Consider the following 23,331-nt stretch of genomic DNA (forward strand, 5'->3'; position numbering starts at 1 on the left):
TAATAGCACATTAGTCAGAGCCACTATGAAATGATATCCTCTTTCGTTGTACATCAACGCCATGAATAAGTGCAAAACTGCTGTCGAAGTACATGCTTCATACTTCTTGTAACAATCTAACATAGTTTCACCTCTGAACTGACCTGTCTAGGACATACTATGGGCTCCCACAATGGGGACAATTCCTAATTATTTGAACTAATGAATGGCCTGAATAAGTTAAGCCAGCAAATAAACCCAGTTCTCTTATTGTAGACATTGCTTGTAACATACTTGTTAGAACTGTTGCTGGGATGTTGACATATTTGGCTAAACGATCAAAAAAATACATATTCTGTTCTAACAATCACCTCTCCTCAGAGGTTCCTGCTGTGCCGCATGTGCGCACACATGTAAAGGGAAGCAAAGTGCAAAGTGCTGGGGTTGTTTCTTGGATTTTATTGGTTTAGCCCTGCCCAATTACCTCCAGTGCAAAATGAAGGTGAAAACTCGGTTGGGCTGTGTATGCAGCATAGTCTAAACTACAAAGTGGAGCCACTTCTTAGCCCTACTCCTACCACATATTAGGCTCTTACCACCTCTGGCCAGTCATATGGGACAGAAATCAGAGCGATGACCAACAAGTGCAGGCATACTTTGAGGGGAGCAACAAGACAGCTTCAGGCTTTCTCACTGCACCAGCGGCACCATGGAGGGGCACAGAAGAAAGCCCATGGGTGCACGAGCATGAATACAGTAACCCTGATCATCAGACCACCAGTTAATATTCCTGGACTCTAAACAGTCAGCTTAACAACTCTTCCTATTTGGGGAAGGGTGAAGAAGAGGCTTGAGCAGAGAGGGATTGGAAAGGCAGAAGATCTCTCCATTCCCATGTTTCCTCTCTGCCCAACAATCCTTAAATTCTACAGGTTTAATTATTGTAAACATACATTTGCTGGGAATTGGGAGAGAATTGTGGGATTCTTTCAAGTAATATAAGTCTGTTTGCCAGGGGTGTTTTCTAGGGAGTAGCTTCAGAAAAGAGAGCATGAGGAAGGAAGACGTTGTAGGCAACAGAGTGGGCAACAGAGAATGGGATTATCTGGCAGGCATTTTATTAGAGTCTATGGACTGTAAAACACCATCTGGAGAAGCCTGCTGATGGCTCATTATTCACCGTAATCTACTTCCCCCACCAACCAATAATCCTCCAGGTAGCAAAGGGACAGTGAAAATATGAATATACACCCCATGAAGGGGAGTGAGGGGGGTGAGACAAACCCTTGCCCCACAGACAGGGCCTGTCTGCTGTGTAATCACCAAAATGATGTAACTTAAATCTTTCTCCGCTGGATAAGTCAATCAATTTTTTTTAAAAAAAGAGAGAAAAATGGCTAAAAAGATGTGGATCAAGTATCAAAGGAGAAGAAGAAAAAGGACAAGCCTAAAAGAGCCACAAAGCGATGAACCAACCCTTGAGTAGTTACAATGGATTGAATAATGTTCCCCCCAAATTTATGTCCCCCCAAAACCTGTGAATATGACCTTATTTGGAAATAGGGTCTTTGCAGATATAATCAAGTGAAAATGAAGTCAAACTGGATTAGAGTGGGGCCCATGTCCAATATGACTGGTATTCTTACATAAGGAAGGAAATTTGCACACAGGCACAGAGAGAAGATGGTCATGTGAAGATGGAGACAGAGATTGGAGTTGATGCCCACACAAGCCAAGGAAAGCCGGGGTTTGCCAGCACCCACTGTAAGCTAGGAAGAGGCAAGGAAGGATCTTCCCCTAGAGCCCTCAGGGAGAGTACGGCCCTGCTGACACTTTGATTTTGGACTTCTAGCCTCCAAAACTATGTGAGAATACATTTCTGTTTTACGCCAACCAGTTTGTGGTAATTTGTTATGGCAGCTCAAGGAAACTGATGCAGACACTAAGGGTGTATTACTAAAACTTGTATATTAGTTACATTGTTCTTTCTTTACATGACAGTTTATTCTATTCACATACCAAAAAATTAGACTTTTGCATAGGAAAATAATATTATTTACCCGCTCCCAGAAAAACATGGGCTTGGAGTTATCTTCCACTTCTACAAATTAATAGGTACCAAACCCTCTCCCACTTCCTCTCTATTCTTCTCGTGATCATCATCATGCATTTACAAACTGGAATATCAGACTATGAGTACAGTTTTCAGTCATGGAGTAGAATATTTCTCCGTGCTATGAGGACTACATGGAGATAAAATCTGAAACCTAGCCTCATCAAAGACTATTATCTCCTCGATGACAAAATATATTAACTGATCCAAGCCACAATGAGACCATTAGAATGATTACACAGATAATGTGGATAAATTACAGCATTTCTTTTAGGTATTGGTTTCTTTTCATTGTAATATATATTCAGGAATTATAAAGCATTTAGGATGAAATAAGTCTTGCTTCTTTAAGTTGTAGTAATGTCTTTTGAGGTGCTTAGAGGGTTTTTTCCTCTACCTCATGCTACTGATTGAGAATTCCTTCTCTAAATTAATTTAATTTGCATCAAGGGAAATATAAATGGTAATGGCGCTAACCTTCGGTCTTTAAATGCACTCGGAAATAATGATGATCAGAACTATCCTGCTGTGAGTTGTATGTTGGCAAAGTGGATTTATCATGCAATGGGGTCTAATGGGACCCAAGTATCCTGACTTAAGTGGAGGTTTTGGATGAAAGCCCAATTCTCAGCATTCTTATCTCAGCCCCAATGTCCAGGACCTGAATAAAAATTATAATCATAATGATAACAGTACCAAGAGCGACAGCTAACATTCATTGAACATTTACTATGTTATAGACACCATGCTAAGAATTTTACCTCATTTAACCATCACAAAAATTCTATGATATAGGTGCCATTATTATCCCCATTCTATAAGTGAGGGAACAGATTTAGAGATGAAAAACAATTGTACCTGTTGAGATCCACCCCAGCAGGGAAGAGATGCCATCCCAAAAGGGGTAAATAAAGAGAGTTAAATGAAGTGACTATTTACAAAGTTGTGGGTAAAATTAGGGGAAACCAGCAAGCAATGGTGAGAGGATAACCCCATCTGGCAGTTCTTACTATCGCAGGCTGGAACACTATAAGACCAGCCAACAGCTTTTGATAGAAGGACACAGCCACTGCCAAACTGTGACCTGGCAGGCAGGTGGCTAGGAGAATAAATATCCTGACCTCTGTCTCCCCTCTCTCTGATCTCCTGAACCATATCACACTGGCTGACTCAACTAGAAACCACAGGACAGGGGAACTTGGTGATGCAGCTCTAAAGGCCAGCCTCCCAAATACAGAGCAAGGAGGAGAAGAGTGGAGAACAGGTCTGGAGAGGCAAATGAAGTATAGGCAGCACGGTAACACACCCAGGACATACAACTACTCAATGTTGAGTAAAGGCAAAATGTTAATATGGGTAGAGCTCCTGCACTTAACCACTATACTGTCTACAGAGAAGGAAGAAAATTGTGATACAGAAACCGGTGGAGGATGCGAGAGGATTTTTCTCTCCTCTACCCTTCTTGAAATCCACCTAAAGCCCCCCTTCTCCAGCTGAACTCTTAGTCTTTGCAGAGAGCTCCTCTGATGCAGACAGAGAGGGTTTCTGCAGAAACGAGGGTACACACAGCCTTCTCCCACTGAAACGTAAGCTCTATTAACACAGAGATTTTAATCAGCTTGTTCACTGCTGTATCCTTATAAATTCAATCCCTGGGTTCCAAGAACTCTTTTGGAACAAGAGATGCTGAGCTGCCCATTTCAAAAAGAAACCTGCCAGCAACAGAAGGTGATCAATGAAACATTCTGACAGCCCTGCTTGTCTTTCTTGTATCCGCTTCCCTGCTTCTTTCACTTGTGCGGTTGTGAAATGGTGCTAGTCTTTGATTAACTGTTTAATATTTTTTACAGTGGAAATCTAATGAGTGCAACATGTCCTGTTTGGTGCTAAGAGCTTTATGTAGATGTTCTTACTTGATCCTCATCATCACATTCCTCTGAGATCAACACTATTATTATCCCAATTTTACTAGTAAGTAGACTGAGACTCAAACACACGTATATCTTATTTCAGACACTGAACTTTAAACTACTTACCCCATTCTGCCTTTCTGACTATTTCTCTATCATTGTTTAAAAGTAACAGCTCCGTTGGTGAGGCCCAGTCCTTGATGGTACCACGCCCTCACACCCAACTTTGATGGCTCATGAACCACCACTAAAGTCTGAGGCAGGGGGAGAAACTTCAGGATGGCGAAGAGTAAGACTCAGAGATCACCTTCCTCCCCACAAATACAACAGAAATTCATCTACACGTGGAACAACTCCTACAGAACACCTACTGAATGCTGGCAGAAGACCTCAGACATCCCAAAAGGGAAGAAACTCCCCCACGTACCTGAGTAGGGCAAAAGAAAACAGAAAAAACAGAGACAAAAGAATAGGGATGGGACCTGCACCAGTGGGACGGAGCTGTGAAGGAGGAAAGGTTTCCACACACTGGAAGGCCCTTCGTGGGCGGAGACAGCGGGTGGTGGAGCGGGGGAGCTTCGGAGCCGTGGAGGAGAGGGCAGCCACAGTGGTGCGGAGGACAAAGCGGAGAGATTCCCGCACAGAGGATCGGTGCCGGCCAGCACTCACCAGTCCGAGAGGCTTGTCTGCTCGCCCGCTGGGGCGGGCGGGGCTGGGGGCTGAGGCTCGGGCTTCGGTCCCAGCTAGAGGACTGGGGTTGGCGGCGTGAACACAGCCGGAAGGGGGCTAGTGCGCCACAGCTAGCCAGGAGGGAGAGAGGGAAAGAGTCTGGAGCTGCCGAAGAGACAAGAGACTTTTTCTTCCCTCTTTGTTTCCTGGTGCGCGAGGAGAGGGGATTCAGAGCGCTGCTTAAATGAGCTCCAGAGATGGGCGCGAGCCGTGGCTATCAGCGCGGACCCCAGAGACGGGCATGAGATGCTAAGGCTGCTGCCACCACCAAGAAGTCTGTGTGCGAGCACAGGTCACTATCCCCACCTCCCCTCCTGGGAGCCTGTGCAGCCCGCCACTGCCAGCATCCCGTGATCCAGGGACAACTTCCCCGGGAGAACACACGGCACGGCACGCCTCAGGCTGGTGCAACGTCACGCTGGCCGCTGCCGCTGTAGGCTCCTCCCGCATTTTTCACAGAACTAGAACAAAAAAGTTCACAACTTGTATGGAAACACAAAAGACCCCGAACAGCCAAAGCAATCTTGAGAAAGAAAAACGGAGCTGGAGGAATCAGGCTCCCTGACTTCAGACTACACTACAAAGCTACAGTAATCAAGACAGTATGGTACTGGCACAAAAACAGAAATATAGATCAGTGAAACAGGACAGAAAGCCCAGAGATAAACCCACGCACATACGGTCACCTTATCTTTGATAAAGGAGGCAAGAATATACAGTGGAGAAAAGACAGCCTCTTCAATAAGTGCTGCTGGGAAAACTGGACAGCTACATGTAAAAGAATGAAATTAGAACACTCCCTAACACCATACACAGAAATAAACTCAAAATGGATTAAAGACCTAAATGCAAGGCCAGACACTATCAAACTCTTAGAGGAAAACATAGGCAGAACACTCTATGACATAAGTCACAGCAAGATTCTTTTTGATCCACCTCCTAGAGAAATGGAAATAAAAACAAAAGTTAAAAAATGGGACCTAATGAAACTTCAAAGCTTTTGCACAGCAAAGGAAACCATAAACAAAACAAAAAGACAACCCTCAGAATGGGAGAAAATATTTGCAAATGAAGCAACTGACAAAGGATTAATCTCCAAAATTTACAAGCAGCTCATGCAGCTCAATATCAAAAAAACAACCCAATCCAAAAATGGGCAGAAGACTTAAATAGACATTTCTCCAGAGAAGATATACAGATTGCCAACAAACACATGAAAGGATGCTCAACATCATTAATCATTAGAGAAATGCAAATCAAAACTACAATGAGATATCATCTCACACCGGTCAGCACGGCCATCATCAAAAAATCTACCAACAATAAATGCCGGAGAGGGTGTGGAGAAAAGGGAACCCTCTTGCACTGTTGGTGGGAATGTAAATTGATACAGCCACTATGGAGAACAGTATGGAGGCTCCTTAAAAAACTAAAAACAGAACTACCATACGACCCAGCAATCCCATTACTGGGCATATACCCTGAGAAAACCATAATTCAAAAATTGTCATGTACCAAAATGTTCATTGCAGCTCTATTTACAATAGGCAGGACATGGAAGCAACGTAAGTGTCCATCGACAGATGAATGGATAAAGAAGATGTGGCACATATATACAATGGAATATTACTCAACCATAAAAGGAAACAAAATTGAGTTATTTGTAGTGAGGTGGATGGACCTAGAGTCTGTCATACAGAGTGAAGTAAGTCAGAAAGAGAGAAACAAATACCGTATGCTACACATATATATGGAATCTAAAACAAAACAAAACAAAAAAACAAAATGGTCATGAAGAACTTAGGGGCAAGATGGGAATAAAGACACAGACCTACCGGAGAATGGACTTGAGGATAAGTGGAGGGGGAACGGTAAGCTGGCACAAAGTGAGAGAGTGCCATGGACATATATACACTACCAAACGTAAAATAGATAGCTAGTGGGAAGTAGCCGCATAGCACAGGGAGATCAGCTCGGTGCTTTGTGACCACCTAGAGGGGTGGGATAGGGAGGGTGGGAGGGAGGGAGACACAGGAGGGAAGAAATATGGGAACATGTGTATATGTACAGCTGATTCACTTTGTTATAAAGCAGAAACTAACACACCATTGTAAAGCAATTATACTCCAATAAAGAGTTAAAAAAAAAAAAAAGTCTGAGGCAGCTCATGGCCTGGCTCTAGCTCTGCTGGGGTGAGTCAGGATACCATCAGCCCTTGACCCTGCCAAGCCTCAGTCCCTTCTCTATTATGCCTCCTACTTAGGCTGCTCCAAACTTAAACAGCTGCTGTCTCCTGAAGCTCTCAGTGCCCTGATCCATCAACCGCCCCCGTGATGAGTGCTGGAAAGTTTGCTTTGTGGTGCAGACTCCCCAAGCGAGCAATGACAATGCCTGCTCAACTTCACTGACTTGGGGAGAATAATGGACTACCGCCTCTCCTCCCCTGCTGCCTGTCTGGACTGTTTTCACACCAAGCGCACATTTCCCACCGGCCACTCCCAGGCAATGCCTGAGCATGGCAGAGGTGCTCTGCCAAGATGTGGGGATTCTCGAACACGTGGTGTTGTTTGAGGACTCCTCATTAGCCTGGAGGAACCTTTCTTGAAATCACATCACAGTACAAAACTAGATTCCTCTTTCCCATCCACTTTCTTTCTCCCTTATATTCCATACATGTCAGACCTACGTGTAGCCTGAAGCCTCTCCCCACCTTCTCCAGCTCCTTCTCCCAATAAATCTCCTACATGTCTAATTCCATCTTGGCATCTGCTTCTCAGTAGGCATGAACTAATGCAAGTGATACTGGAGGTGGTCTGAGAGACAGGTGGTAAGATAAGAACATGAGACTGGCTTACTCGTCACAGAAAGGCAAAAAGGATGCTATCCTGAATGGTAAGTGGAGCATAGATAGTTCCTGACACAAGTTGGCAGCTCAGTTGCTAGAGATTTCACTAGTGGTTACCTGGGAAAATGTCCGAGTGGAAGGAAATATCTTTGCAGATTAAACAATCCAGACATTTGAAAGATGTGAAGTAACAATAAGAACAGTGGAGGTGACTACTTATTTCTAAGTTGTTTTGATTTCCTAGAGAGGGATGACGAGAAACTGAGCCATTAACAGGCGTTTAAGAGCTGAGTGTGAGAGCCAGAGCATATCTTCGGTAGCTCATTAAGAGGTCCTTAACCGCTGAATGGAAGAGCAGACACAGCAGAGCAACATCTTAGAGATCTAGAGATCTGACAGTTGAGTGTCAGAGCTCCAGAGATGCTTGAATGTGCACTCTGTTAGGCTAAGAACCCTGGCTGGGAAAAACTGAGCCCCTGAAATATGGCATGAGGCCATCTGGATGGATGCCCCTAAAGACGCTGGTTCTGCAGAGCCCCTTCAGGCTGTTGGAACTTTGTGTCTTCTCATTTGGGGGAAGGGTGAGAATTTCTTTACTTGTGAGGAAGATAGCTCTATCTCGTTAGGAAGAAATAGGGAGTGGTACAGTTGTTGCATGGGAGTTCTCACGGGTGTAGAAGAGTGTATATGGAGCTGAACAGCCTCCACTGGTGACCCCACAGCCCTTGCCTGGGCCTGGTGAGCACCTCGTTGCAGTTGCCCTATCATCAACACTGGTGCGCTCCAGGACTTGCACTGCAAGTGGCACCCCAACTCCTTCTTCATGCCTACCCACCAGCTTCAGCTTACCTACACTCCAAAGAGTTACGTCCTACTGCCTGACAATGGCAGACCAACTCTGACCCAAGAAACCCAGCAAACATCTCAACCGTCAATTGCAACCACACCTACCACAGTGAGGTCTGAAGCCTGGCCTTGGGGACAGAGCCTCCATTCCAAGCTGTATGTTTCCTTAGCCCAAGGGGTTCCTTTAGAGTTCTTTTTGCATCCTTATAGTTATGGCATCTCTTATATGGTTTAATCATTATTTATATTAAAAATCCCTTGTTCATATTACACTGTAGTTTCTGTTTCCTGACTAGACCTAGACTGATACAAGTATCCAGAATGTACATCCAAGAATCCAGAATGTAAGATTAAATGAGCAAACATTTATTGTCCAAGCCAGTATATTTACATTTAATATCATGGTAAGGATCCCAGGTGATGCCACAAACTCACTGCTAGAGTAGCTCTTAGAGGCTTCTAAAACACTATGGCCAATGCTGAGAGAAATGGAAATGCTTGGGTTGCCTTGGCTGATGGTAGAGGAAGAAATAAAGAGGCTAAGGGAAGTGGACATGCTGGAATGAATATATTAAAAGGCCAGAAGATGTTCTACAGTGAAGTCGAGAGAACACAACGTATCATTCACTAAGGCCATTAAAATGGCAATGGTGGGAGGGGCGTGAGCAACAGTAAATATTCATGGTGGCCCTTCTCTGTAGGCTGGGCTCACTGTAGGGGAGGCAATCATAGAACTGAACTCAATAACATTCAGCCGCAAAGTACTAGAGGCTACATGGGGGTACTTACCCACCAGAAGCCAGTTACCATAATTATTACATGCAAGACCAGAGGGGTAGCCAAGAGGTCTTGACGTACAGGGAATTGCAGAGATGGTTAACATAACATGGTGGCGTCTGTAGGGGCAAAAAAGACCACTGAGCAACAAGGATGCTGCTTTACTTCTACAATCAGAAAAAAAGTACCAATCCCTTGCTCAGTTTTCAGAGCCAGAATCCCTTGACTTTAAAGGGTCCCTTGAAAGAAGAACACTATAACACTGCTATAAGGACACATTGTAATGATTTCCCCCTGTTCTTCCCCAGTGGGATCTATGGGCATATACTTGGGTGACTGGATATACGGGGGAAAGGGGAATACCCAGACATATCGAGGCTACTGGATTCAGAGTCTGAATTGACAGTGAATCCCAGAGGCCCAAAGCATCATCATGGTCCCCCCTGCCAGACTGGGGGCTTATAGACGACAGGTAATAAATGCAGTTATGGCTAAAGTCTGGCTTACAAGTTTTAGAGACCTATCCAGTGGTCATTTCCTTAATTCTCTACCTTATAATTGGAACTGACATGTTAAGCGATTAAAGTAACCCCCATATTGGGTCCTCAGCTTATGGAGTAAGACCTATCATAGTAAGGAAGACCAAATAGAAATCTTTGAAACTGCTCTTGTCTCAAAGACCAAGATAGTAAATCAAAAACAATATCACATACCAGGAGGGATGGTGGAGATTAGTGCCACTATGAAAACCTAAAAGATACAGGGATGGTGTTCCCAGTTATATTTCTGTTGAATTTGGCAGTCTGGTCCTTGCAGAAACTAGATGTCTCCCACTAAGCCTTGGGCATCTTTACACAGAAACAGAGCACATGTTGTTATTTTGTTGTAACGATAATTGGGCACGCAAATTTCATCATTTGAACTCTAATTTATCACTCAAGTTATTGAAACCTATAGATCATACCAAATTAGAACTAGAGAGAGCAATATGGGTATGATTTTAGATAAAGAAGATTACCTTCTGGACATATTACAGTCATCCTAACTGTGCTCCATCAGCAATACACTCCGCAACATTCTCCAAAAAGGCACATTGCTGCTTGGTGCTTTACTGCTCCAAGCTCCTCTACACGGACTATTATTCACCCTATATTTTGCCAGGTATACTACAGCATCTGTTTTAAGGCTCAACACAAGAGCTACCTTTTCCGGGAAGTCTCCCTGAAACCCCATCCACACACCAGGCTAGCTTAGAGGTCCTTTCTTGCTGCTCCAGTAATATCTCCTGCAGTTTTATACTTGCCAATAATCTCTCACCTTGTCTTATCACTGCCCATTATTATATCTGTCTCCCCACTATGCTGCGAGCTCCTCAAGGGCAGGGATTGTATCTCATTCATCTTTGAGCCTCTGTGATTTAGAATAGTGCTTGGCACCTGGTTGGCGGCCCATAAATACTTGATGAATGAAAGAATAAATAATTTAATAAATTTAAATATTCTGTGGTGATGTTTGGATTGAGTACCAGTTCCTCAGAATGCAGCACTCTATGAGCGATTTCTTCCAGAACACATCAGACTGTTTCATGAATGTGTATGTAGGCGCATTTCCAATTTATCCTTTTGAACTGGAACAATACCCTGCTCCAGACCACCCAGCAAGAACCAGTCTGTGCAGTCACTGCTCTCTAACCAGACTGAAACATCAGCTTTCAGTCTATTCTGGGTGGAATCCTCGGCACAGTCATCTCCACAGAAGGTCAGAAGACCTACCGACAGCAGAACTATTGACTGTGGGTGTGGCCGGAGCCTGGCACCTGGCTCACTTTCCACAGAGGGGCCGAGTCTGCCAAAGGTCCCTTTAGGTAACGCGGTTCTTTATTCTCCGCTCAAAGCATCACTTTAAGAGGTTCCACAGAATCATGTCTACCATGTGCCAGAGAGAAGAAGGCTCTGACACGGCAGTGTGGTCAGTTGTAGCTCAACCTCGGAAACTACCTTAGGTCAGATCTTGTACTACTTCTCAAGCCACACAAGCCTGCTCTTGCCATCTGGAAGGAGCTGCTGCAATCAAAGCTACAGCCAGGATCCAAGTGTCCTGCTTACAGAAAGCCATGCATTACAGCACAATTAACATAAGTGATTGAACCTTCAAACATCTCTACACAGCAATGAATATGGTGGTTACCCTTCTGTGCCTGCTTCCACTGTCTGATTTAGTCTGCCCAGGTTTGAAGTGTAAAAATATGAGACAGCAATAAATCCAGAGGTATGTCTTAACCAGTGCAGAAAGGATCCAACTATACATTAGGACCAAACAACAGCACCATCATTGTTCCTTCCTTCATCATTGTTCAGGGATGGGAGGGAAAGAAGGAGGAAGGTGGCTGTTGAACTACACTAACTTGTATCCTCATCCAGGCTCTACCACTTCACAGCAGTGTGACTATGGACAAGTCACTTCATCTTATTAGTCCTGTTTCACTGCCCATAAAATGGGACAGTCTGTTTATTTAACGGCAAAACTTGAGCTCCTTTCATCATATCATGCCGCTTCCCATTATAAGACATGATCTTTGCCCTTGGATAGCTAAAACCAGAAAAACAAATAATTAAAATACAATCTAAACACCTCCCAGTTGCTCATGGAAGGCTTGGCCCAGGTTTCCAGGGAAACATCACTGGTTTAAGATTTAGAAACAACATAAACTAATGTCTACCCCAGTCTCTGATACAGAACAGATACTATGGAATAACAATATCATGACCACTTAAGTTCAGCTGGATCAAAGCTATCCGCTTAGTCACCCTTCTGGGAGCCCCTACAGATACCAAAATCCACAGATGCTCAAATCCCTTATATAAAGTGATCATAGTACAATGAATACAGTTGGCCCTCCAGACACCTCAGCATAGATGATGCGAAAATAAATCTTAACTCTACTACTCACTAGTTACTTGACTGCAGCTTCTCATCTACACAGCTGAGTTTATAATACATACTTCACAGGGTCAGAGTGAGAATAAAATATGATAGTGTATCCATTCAAAAACATTCCACAAATAATTATCAGGTAACCATTCTTAAGGAGTCTTAAGTGAATGCTCATAGCAGAGGCCTGACACAATATACTGCTCTATAAATAGCAGTCAATAGAAATAGAATTCTGATAGCCAGAGGATGCTCAACTGTATAAAATCACAAGGGAGACATTCTGAACCCCTCGTCTACAACAAAATGCTGTGCCTATAGTCCCTTATAGTCTTTATTACACAATTTTGTGGCTATGGGCACACTCATAAATATTATTTCAAAGTATTTTAGTTCTAGAAGACTCCAAGGATAATTTATATCAACTCATAATAAAAAGCTCCCACTGACATATATACTTTTAATGCCTCCTATGTATATCATTTCTTTAAACTTAAGAAAAGAGAATAGCATTTAGTTCCAAAACATATTCCCCCAAGTTGGATGATACTACTTATTACCTATGCATGGTTTTAGGTATATCAGCCTAAACTGCATTTTATAGAATTTCTTCTGGCTGAGTGTCTGTTTTTCTCATTCCACATTGAGTAAGTTATCAGGTCTAATTTTGAAATATGAGAGCTATTATCCAAAATGCACCAGTATTTCCAGGTGCGCTTTATGGAAGTGCAGAACTACTTCTCAGAAGCATAAAACAGTTGTTGAAAAATGCTTTAAAGTGCCAACAAGTTAGAAGTCTTATGAGTTGAGCAGGGTCAGGCTCAGAGGAGTTGAACTCCGAGGTCCATTTGCCCCAGCCCTACATTCATGATGGGCCTCATGTTCAGACCTCTGACAGCTTACAGTCAAAAGGGAACATAATACATTCTATTTTGAGGGTTAAAAGCTCTACTTTACTTCATGTAAACATTTAAAATATACCGCACGATTTTAACTCCATTTGGCACTTTATTGGTTTATACACTGCAAGTCTCAAAACTAGCCCAGGCTCTCTCAAATACAGAGAAGACCTGGAGGAGAAGAAAGAGCTTCAGGCAGCCTTTATATTCTAATACATTTGATCTGCAGAGCTTCAAGTGGGAACATCAGGGATCTTCTCTAGTGATCAGACTTTTGGAAAACTCATATAACTGTAAGTCATGAGACTGATTTATGGCAAAATCCCAATTCAGTGATTTACTATTAGAAGTACAGTAAACAGCTTACGCACAGGTAATCAGTGCATTTATACGAAGGACAGGAAAGATGTTAGGAAAGCCTACTTAGGGAACCCGTCATGAGGAGAAAGCAGTTTGCTGATTTTGTAGCTTTTATTTCTTTAACCAGCATTTACTGAATACCTAAAATGTTCTGGGTTATATGCCAGGTGCTGTTCAGAAAAAATAAAATAAAATAAGACAATTGTTTTGACTCATGGAGCATTTATACTATGTCAAATATTTTGCAAAAATGATCTCATTATCTCATTTAATTATTACAAAAATGTGAAATGTTGCAAGGCCCACTTTAGCAAATGAGAAAGTTGAGGCTCAGAGAAATAAACTTGCACAATTACACAGCAGTAAGTAGCAGGACTAGGAATCAAATCCAGATCTATTTTTCTGCCAAACTCTAGCTCTTTCCATCACATCATGCTGCTCTTATTTTTTTTTATTTTTTTTAACATCTTTATTGGAGTATAACTGCTTTACAATGGTGTGTAAGTTTCTGCTTTATAATAAAGTGAATCAGTTATACATGTACATATGTTCCCATATCTCTTCCCTCTTGCGTCTCCCTCCTGCTTTTAATTTAATGCAGGGGTCAGCAAACTAAGGCCTGTGTTCAAATCCAGCCTATAGCTTGCTTCTGTAAATAAAGTTTTATTGGAATCCAGCCATGCTCCTTCATTTATGTTTTACTGTGACTGCCTTCTCTCTACAGGAGCAGAGTTGAGCAGTTGCAACAGAGACCATATGGACTACAAAGCCAAAAAGTATTTCATATCTGGCTCTTTCACAGAATAAGTGTGTTGAACCCTGATTTAAGACATGATCTTTGCTCACGGAAATATCAATCTAAAGTGGAAGAGAGACAGGAAAACAAATAATTAAAATACAACTTAAAAGCCTTCCTATTACACATATGGCTATCTTAGCCTGGTTCCCAGGAAGACAAAACCTGAGGCAGGTTATGTGCTAATGCTCTATTAGCAAGTGCAATCCCAGGCAAGAAGTGGGAAGTAAGGTGGGGAAAAAGAGGAAGCAAATACTAAGTAGTGCATTACCCAGATTGGCCAGTCTCTGAAGAAAACATAGCTGGTTGTCAGCCATGTGGGATATTTCCAAAGAGGCTGTTTGGAACAACTGCATCTCAGAACAGTCCTCACCCCTCAGGGGAAGCTGAGACCACCAATGGTACTGGAAGATAAAGTGAACTGCAGAACCGGTGGAAGCCATCACTGTGGCTGCTCAGGCTGGAAAGCGACACCAGAGACCCAGGGGATAAAAATGTCGAGCAAATAGGGATTGGTGCACAAACTGGTCTAGTACAATTCACCCCGTGCACCTCTCAGGTCTGTTCTCACCCTTTACTATAACCAAATCTCATGCAAGAACAAGACGTCCTCACTTCCTCCCTGAGAGAAAAGGTGTCTCATTCTTGAAATTAATGGCCAGTTGTAATCTCCTAAGTAGACTTCAACAGGATTATCAATCTAAGCTATAATCACTGATGCTGCAGCACCTGCTCTTGGAGCCATAGTTCATAGAGATCAGCTCCCTCCTCTACCTCATTCCAGACTTCCCTTTCCCTTGGCCAGCATTGTACTAACTTAGTGGAATTAAGCTGATGATCATTCCCAAGGGGTCTAAACCCTAAATTGTCTTGCCATGGTTGATGCAATTACCCATTCACACTTATCCCTGGCCACAGAAGCACCAATATACAATCCAGTGATTTTATTGGGCATCAGACATAGTTTTTCTAGACCCTCAATTTTGTAGTCCTCATACAATTCCTTATGGTAATTAAGGTTAGTTATCTCAGCCTCTGTTGGGTCACTTTGTTGGTTGATGCTTAATTCAAAATGGCCAAGTGGTAATCACAGCTTCCAGTTCAGTGGATCTTGCTTTGTTCCTGAAGGAAGTACCCCACCATCTATGACCAAGGAATATAGCTCGACAGAGCCTAACGTTACAGGAAGGGGAATCGGAAATTCCATAAACGGACAACTGGGAATGATGGCAAATAGGATCAATCTTACTTCCACCTTATGTTAGTTTGGATCATCGAAGAAATATTCCCCTCCAAAATGGGATTATTTGTATAAGTTATTCATTAGGGGAAATGCCTGTGATGGACAGAGGGAAAAGAAACAGGAATAGGCAGTAAGAGAGTACAATGCAGGTCTGATATCTATGAAAGGAGATAGGGGAGGCATAATGCTATCCCTGTTATATGATATGCTTTTGATTCTTCCTGCTGCTAGAGATCAAAGGAAAGCATTCCCCCAAATTAATAGCTGCATACTAGGTGTCAGAGTCTTACTGATGTCATGGCAGCTGAGAGTGAAGCTACTAATGCCCCCCTACCATTACCACACATGTACATTAAATATACTGTAGTCCACACTCATCAGTTGTGATCCATCTGGGTTTTCTGGAGGTCTAGTAGGTAAATTAATGGAGACCTGATGAAGACCACTTTGCATGCTTTAAATGTGTGATAGCGCTGCTAATATTTTCCATACCTCTTAGAATGTTATACTCCTTCTGGCATGCTTATCCTGGACTGGGAGAGTAGGGGATTAATTTCAGCGGCTTTCAATGGGCCCTTCTATGTAAGAATTCTATCAGCTGCTAAGTATATATTTGGAGTATAACCATAGTGCGATCTATGAAGCCACTGAACTCATGATGAAAAAAACTTGGGCTAAAAGTCCATATATTATCTGACCTCCATAAATCCCCACTCTAACCAGAGGACCAACATGATATTTCAGATGTCCCAGTACTAGTATCATCTCAGCCCTCATATTTTACAGTACTTAAGAAGCCTGGGTATTCCACAGAGGACAATTACCTTGACCACAGGGCCATTAAGGGAAGGACCTGTCCCACTGGTCATACTTTTGCCACTACCATACTGTACTTGAGATGGCATTTCAGGTTCTTTTTCAAAAGGACTGATCTCTTTTTCAATATACTCTAGCTCTGTAAACTATCCTATATCTGGAAACAGGGTAAATAAAGTACCATGATTTTTCCACTGCTGAAACTGATGTTCACCTTCTGCTTGCTGGGTACCAGTTGTTTTTATGTACAAATCAACACTCAGGTCAACTTCCCCTCTGTAGTAGCCCTAAGAAATCTGCACTCTATTAGCCACCACCATAGGTCTCTGAATCAAGGCTCACTTGTTGCCACTCTTGTCTTCCTACCCATTTTTTTTTTATTTCCATTTCTCTAGGAGGTGGGTCAAAAAGGATCTTGCTAAGGTTATTCTCAGTGCACCATATGTTTCAAATTCCCATAGAATTACTTTGTGCTTATTGTAGTGGTTGGTTTGTCAGAGGGTTTTCCTCAGTATCTGAGGAAAAAAAGTTTTCCTCAGCTTTGGGTCTTTGTTCCTATGCCTCAGACAGGTGTCCCTGCACAGTCTAGCCCCTCTTCCAGCAGTAGACTGCTATTAGCTATTGCTTAAAGATTCTTAGTCTCTGTTTTGGGAAGAGGAGGTGGGATGTTTACTGTGTTACTCTGATTAAGCTTTAGTTTTAGGCAGGAATTATGTCCCTGGGTTGTACTGGTGGGGCCCTCTTGTGATCCTGCCCTGTCCCCAGCTGTAGAAGACCTCTAATGGTCTAGGACCAGGAGTGTTCTTGTACCTCCCTCAGAGGTAGAGAAGATTTCTCAGTTCCCTGCCACCAGCTTCCATGTGTCTTCACCAATACCCTAAGTGCCACAGGGGTCACTGCCCTTCCCCCAGTAGCTTAGGACTTTTGTTTCTTAGAAAAAAAGTAGGAGAGAAGGATGCAGGCTGGTCTTCTTGACCTTCTTACTGTGGATGCTTTCCCCCCTCCCAGATCCTAGGATGGCTTTCTTGGTACTCTCATCTTACCTTCACTGTTTTTGGTGAGGACCCTTTGAGTTCTGTGGAGAAGAGCCTGAAAACGGCGCTATTTCTCCTTGTGTCTGCCACTTGCAGGCATTCTATATTTTCATGCTGGCCCCTATTTGGCCTTAAGCAATTTGTGAAAGTTTTTAGCAGAATTTTTCCTACCAGTTTGTGTGGCGTCTGGTAGCATCAGCCCCAGGTAAGCCCTAGTTGCTCCTGTTTTGTCTCTCCTTGGAGGTACCTGTGCTTCCTAAGACTTTGGATTAGTTGGTTGCCCTGTGATCTCAATTTTCTGATGGTTTCATGAAAAATCATGATTTTTCAGATTATCTGGCTTTTTGCTATTGTCATTGTTTCTGTTGTAAGTTTGAGAGTGATGCTCTTTCCAGTTTTCTACACACTAAGTAGCATGAAAATTTTAAAAATCATCTCAGATTACTATGAAACATCAGGATGTCTGTTTCTGGCTTTCTTGCACTTACTCTTACTTCTGGTTCCATATCCAACTTTGGCATCTTTGGTTTTACAGTCCTTTGGTCCCGATCTCCCAGCTGATGGGCTCAGCATTCATGCATAGGTTTGTCCACTTCCTTGGTTTCTATGTACCATCTTCCTCTGGTCTTATGTGAGAACTCCTGATATCAGCACTTAGTTCTTATGTGTCCACCTCTGGGGACACAGTGGTAGGATGGCATCTCCTACAGCAATTCCTTTCCCAAACTTGGGGTAAGGAGTTGAACAATAAGGTAAAACCTTCCTAAAGTGCCTTGAACATTTTTTGCAAAAGTTTTAGTTTAAACTAATATTTGATAAACGGTATCAGACATCTCTAATGATTCACCTAATATCTTAACTCCTATTTTACTTCACCCATTGCCATAGCAGTCAGCTTTGGTAAGTGCAACTGACAGCACTTTTTCTCCACTGCACCATATATCTCCTATTTTTTGCCCATTATATTGATAAAAATGGAAAGAAAATAAAAATATTTACCTACAGTTCCTCTCTTCCAACAAATCAAACTTTCAATTTTTCTGTGTCTCCACCTAACCCTTGTTCATATATATATATATATATATATATACAATAATTTTAGGCAGTTGATTTAAGTTTGCATTCTGGTAGGGATTTTGTTTCTGAAGTTTACTTATTTGTTTTGCTTAATATGCCATTATAATAATCTGTTCATGTTGCTAAATAGTCACTGCACTTTTTCATTTAACAGTTGAATACTATTCTATGATAATTGTGTACCCTAATTTAATTACATGCCTCCATTTAAGGTTTTTCTCAGAAATTTCAGTAATAAACATTGCCCTTGCAACCACCAATCTACTCTGTTTCTATAAGTTTGGCTCTCTTAGATTCTACATACAAGTGAGATCATACAGTATTTGTCCTTCTCTGACTTATTTCTCTTAGCATAAGCCCTCAAGGTAGACACACATTGTCACAAATGACAGGATTTCCTTCTTTTATAGGCTGAATAATATTCCAGTACGTGTGTGTATGTGTGTGTGTATATGTATGTGATATGTATATATATATATATCACATCCTCTTTATCCTTTCCTCTGCTGACACTTAGATTGTTTCCATGTCTTGGCTATTATGAATATCCTGCAATGAACACGGAAGTGCAAATATCTCTTTGAGGTACTGATTTCATTTCCTTTGGATATACCCTCAGAAGTGGGATTGTTGTATCATATGGTAGTTCTATTTTTAATTTTTTGAGGAACCTCCATACTGTTTTCCACAGTGGCTGCATCAATTTATATTCCCAAAAATGGTGCACAAGGGTTCCCTTTTCTCCATATCCCCTCCAACACTTACCTTTCTGATAAGAGCCATTCTAATAGATGTGAGGCGATATCTCATTGTGATTTTGATTTGCATTTCCCTGATGATTAGTGATGTTGAGCACCTTTTCATGTACTTGTTAGACATTTGTATTCTTTGGAAAAATGTCTGTTTAGGTCCTTTGTCCATTTTTATGTGGATTATTTGGAGGTTTTTTTGGTATTGAATTGTATGAGTTCCTTATATGTTTTGTATATTAACCCCTTATTATTTATATGGTTCATAAATATTTTCTAACATTACATAGGTTGCCTTTTCATTTTGTTGACTGTTTCTTTTGCTGTGCAGAAACGTTTTAGTTTGATGTAGTGCCACTAATTTTTGCTGTTGTTGCTTGTGCTTTTTGTGTCATATCCAAAAAATCATTGCCAAGATCAATGTCGAGGAAGTTTTCCAATGTTTTCTTCTAGTAGTTTTATCGTTTCAGGTATTGCATTTAAGCCTTTAATTCGAGTTATCTTTTGTGAGTAGTGTAAGATAGGGGTCCAGTTTCATTTCTTTTTCTTTTGCAAGTGAATATCCAGTTTTCTCAACACCATTTGCTAAAGAGACTAATTTCTCCATTGGATATTCTTGGCTCTCCTGTCAAATATTAGTTGACTGTTTATGTGAGGGTGTATTTTGGGCTCTTGATTTTGTTCCATTTGTCTGTATGCCTGTTTTTGCCACTACTATACTGTTTTGAATACTATAGCTCTGTAATATAGTTTGAAATCAGGAAATGTGATGCCTCCAGCTATATTCTTCTTTCTCAAGATTGCTTTGGCTCTTTGAGGTCTTTTATGGTTCCATACAAATTTTAGGATAGTTTTTTTCTATTTCTGTGAAAAATGCCATTGGAATTTTGATGGAGATTGCACTGAATCTATAGATGGCTTTGGGTATTGTGGACATTTTAGCAATATTAATTCTTCCAATCCATAAACATGGGATATCTTTCCATTTATTTGTGTCTTCTTCAGTTTCTCTCATCACAGTCTCATAGTTTTCAGCACACGGATCTTTCACCTCCTTTGTTAAATTTATTCTTAAGTATTTTCTTGTTTTTTATGCTATGCAAGTGTGATAGTTTTCATTATTTCTTTTTCAGACAGTTTGTTGTTACCATACAGAAATGCCATTGATTTTTGTATGGTTTCTTTCACTTGGCATAATGTTTTTAAGGTTCATTCATGTTGTAGCATATATCAATACTTCATTCCTTTTTATGACCAAATAACATTCCATTATATGGATATACCACATTTTATTTATCTATTCATCAGTTGATGAATATTTGGGTGTTTCCACCTTTTGGCTATTATCAATAATGCTGCTATAAACATTCATATGCAAGTTTCTGGATGGGCATATGTTTTCATTTCTCTTGGGTATATATCTAGGAGTGGAATTGCTGAATCATGTGGTAACTCTATGTTTACTCATTTAAGGAACTGCCAGACTATTTTCCAAAATGGCTGCATACTATTTTACATTCCCACCAGCAGTGTATGAGTGTATCTGACTTCTTTATTTTAGCCATCCTAGTAGGTGTGAAATGGTATCTCGTGTTTTTGATTTGCATTTCCCTCATGGCCAATGATATCCAGCACCATTTTTTGTGCTTATTGGCCATTTATATAACTTCTTTGGAGAAATGTCTATTCAGATTATTTGCTCAGTTTTTAATTGGGTTATTTGTCTATTTGTTACTGAGTAATAAGAGTTCTTTACCTATTCTAGATACAAGCCCCTTATCAGATATGTGATTTGTTAAATGTGTATAGCATTTTATTTGCATGTTTTGGTAACTCTCTACATGATCACGGTCTTCTTTTAGACACATTTCCTGCATTCAAGTTAACGTCAACATGCTTTATAATTAAATCCTTCAAATTAAATGCATTGGATACACATTCAGTATCATGCCTTCCCTCATCAACATTTCTATTAGATTCACAATACTATGTGCACCAACACATGGAGGTGTTGTATAGTAGTGGTTTTGCAGGGGAGAGGGAGAGCTCTAGAGGTAGAGAGCCTGGGTTCTAACACTGCCTCCACCACTTACTAGCTGTGGTACTTGGGATATTACTTCCTCACTAAGGTTTAATTTCCTCATCTGTAAAATGAGGCTAATGATAATATATACTACATAATAATGTAATAGTGATTAAACTAGGCTAATGTAACAACTTGACCATAATTTCAGACAAAAATAGTGGTAGCTATTATGTATATTATTGTCGTTATTATTGTGTTTAATCTGTTCCAAGTAATCTAAAGATTTTATGTATATTATTTAATTTAATGATCAGAACAATTATATGAAGTTGATATTATCATAAATATTTTCCTTTTCTTAATATGCAGACACAATCTTAAAATATTATTATTATATAGCCATAAAACACCACACTCAGTAACTATTGCCTTCCTAAGTCTAATTACTGGATTAGAATATCTGTAAGACAAATTTAAATTTTATTTCTCAAAATCCTGGTTTGTTTACCTAGTCTTGTGGATGCATTATTTAAATATAGTGTGACTTAAAGGAATACTTCACTTGTTTAATAAAGAATACTGACAGAGTTTGTTTTGGCTTCCTATTAAATTCTTTAGCAAACATTCACATTTTTATTTGAATAGATTTTTGTAGTCTTTCCTCAAACATGTTTTAATGATTTATATTCACTCATCACATTAATGAAAGAAATGTTGAATGGTTAATTTAAATGTTTATTTTTAAAAGTGACCAGAGGAAAATATTTCGGGAGATGAAAATTTTGGAACAGCACATATTTAAAGAGAAAGAAGGAAAAAGCTTTGTGGTATTAAATTCCACTGTCCCTGAAAACAGTCATCAAGCCTTTTATATTTGCTCAATTTATAATTTATAGATGGCACTGGAGTGCCAATTATAAAAAATATTTTGGAGGACTGCTAGAAGTTTGTAGAGGCAGTTTTTATTGTTAACAGATGCATTTATGTATAGGCTTTTTGGCCTTTGATAAACAGTGTATATGCTCAGATTCAACATTATTTATTTGAGCACTAAACATAGGTGAATGCTATCACAACACTGATGTTTCACTTATTCCTAAGAACAATGCATAGAGGTAGGTTTTATTATTACTCCTATTTATACAGAACAGGAAACAGAAGTTCAAAGAGGCTGCATGTCTTGACAAAAGTTCTTCAGCTTCAAATATTTAAGAAAAATCTATTCTATTGCTTTTCCACCAGGAGGTGATGAAGTCTTAATTAGTGAGGAGAGTGGGCTTTTTTTTTTTTTTTTTTTTTTTTTTCGTCTTTCCAGGAATTCTTCCTTTAGGAAAGTCTCTTTCATCCCCAAATAATCTGATCGTTTTCTCTCACAGTTCTTCAAGCATGATCCTGGATCAGCAACAGTGTAGAATTACCTGGCAACTTGTTAAAAATGCAAATATCCCAGACCTACCAAACAAGCCCTCCTGATGATTCTGATGCACACTGAAGTTTGAGAATCATCACTCTACAGAAATTGCTCTCTAAATGGTCTCTGTCATTCTTAATTCCAAATTTACCAGTGAGCTTAGTCCTCATGAAACTTTACTCTGTGGTGGCATTTAATAGAATTCACCACTGTCTCAATCTTAAAACTGTATTGTTTTCTAGAACATGTTGTTATCTGATCACCCATTCTGATACATCCTCACTACCTCTCCTCTTTATTCCTATATGAGATTTCCTAAGGTTCCTAAATTCTCTTTTCACCTCTTTAAGCTTTTGATTGTTCATTTCTTCAATTCCCACAGACCCAAACATCACACATATACTGCTGACTTCCAAATACCTATCTATTCCCTAGACCTTTCCATTAGTTGAATTATTTAGTCATTATCTCAATATATATTTGATACTGTGCAGTGGTCATAGTCAAACACCGTTTGTTGGGGATACCACAGGAAGAGAGATAAACACAGACCTTGCCCTAGGGAGCAGATAATTAAAATTTGTAAATGCCTGTAGAACATTAAAACTTGATGTTCTTTAGATCTTATCTCAACACAATCTGATTGATGAAAATCACCTTCCTCCCTAAACTTAATCTTCCTTTTGAGTCTCATCGCAGTTAAAAGTGTGGTCAGTCTCACTGAAACTGTAACTGACTCCCTTTCCTTGTCCCACATACACAGATACAACCAACCTTCCCCCAGCAAGTC

The 23,331-nt window shown here is 40.7% G+C and overlaps 1 long non-coding RNA gene across 3 annotated transcripts in view; it reads right to left on the reverse strand.

The window, feature by feature from the left end:
• LOC309811520 overlaps window positions 1-23,331 on the reverse strand; it is a 111,048-nt gene that overhangs the window by 77,400 nt on the left and 10,317 nt on the right. The window lies entirely within an intron of this gene.

This window comes from Mesoplodon mirus, assembly GCF_964341445.2.
Source record: "Mesoplodon mirus genome assembly, chromosome: 10".
Lineage (NCBI taxonomy): Eukaryota > Metazoa > Chordata > Mammalia > Artiodactyla > Ziphiidae > Mesoplodon > Mesoplodon mirus.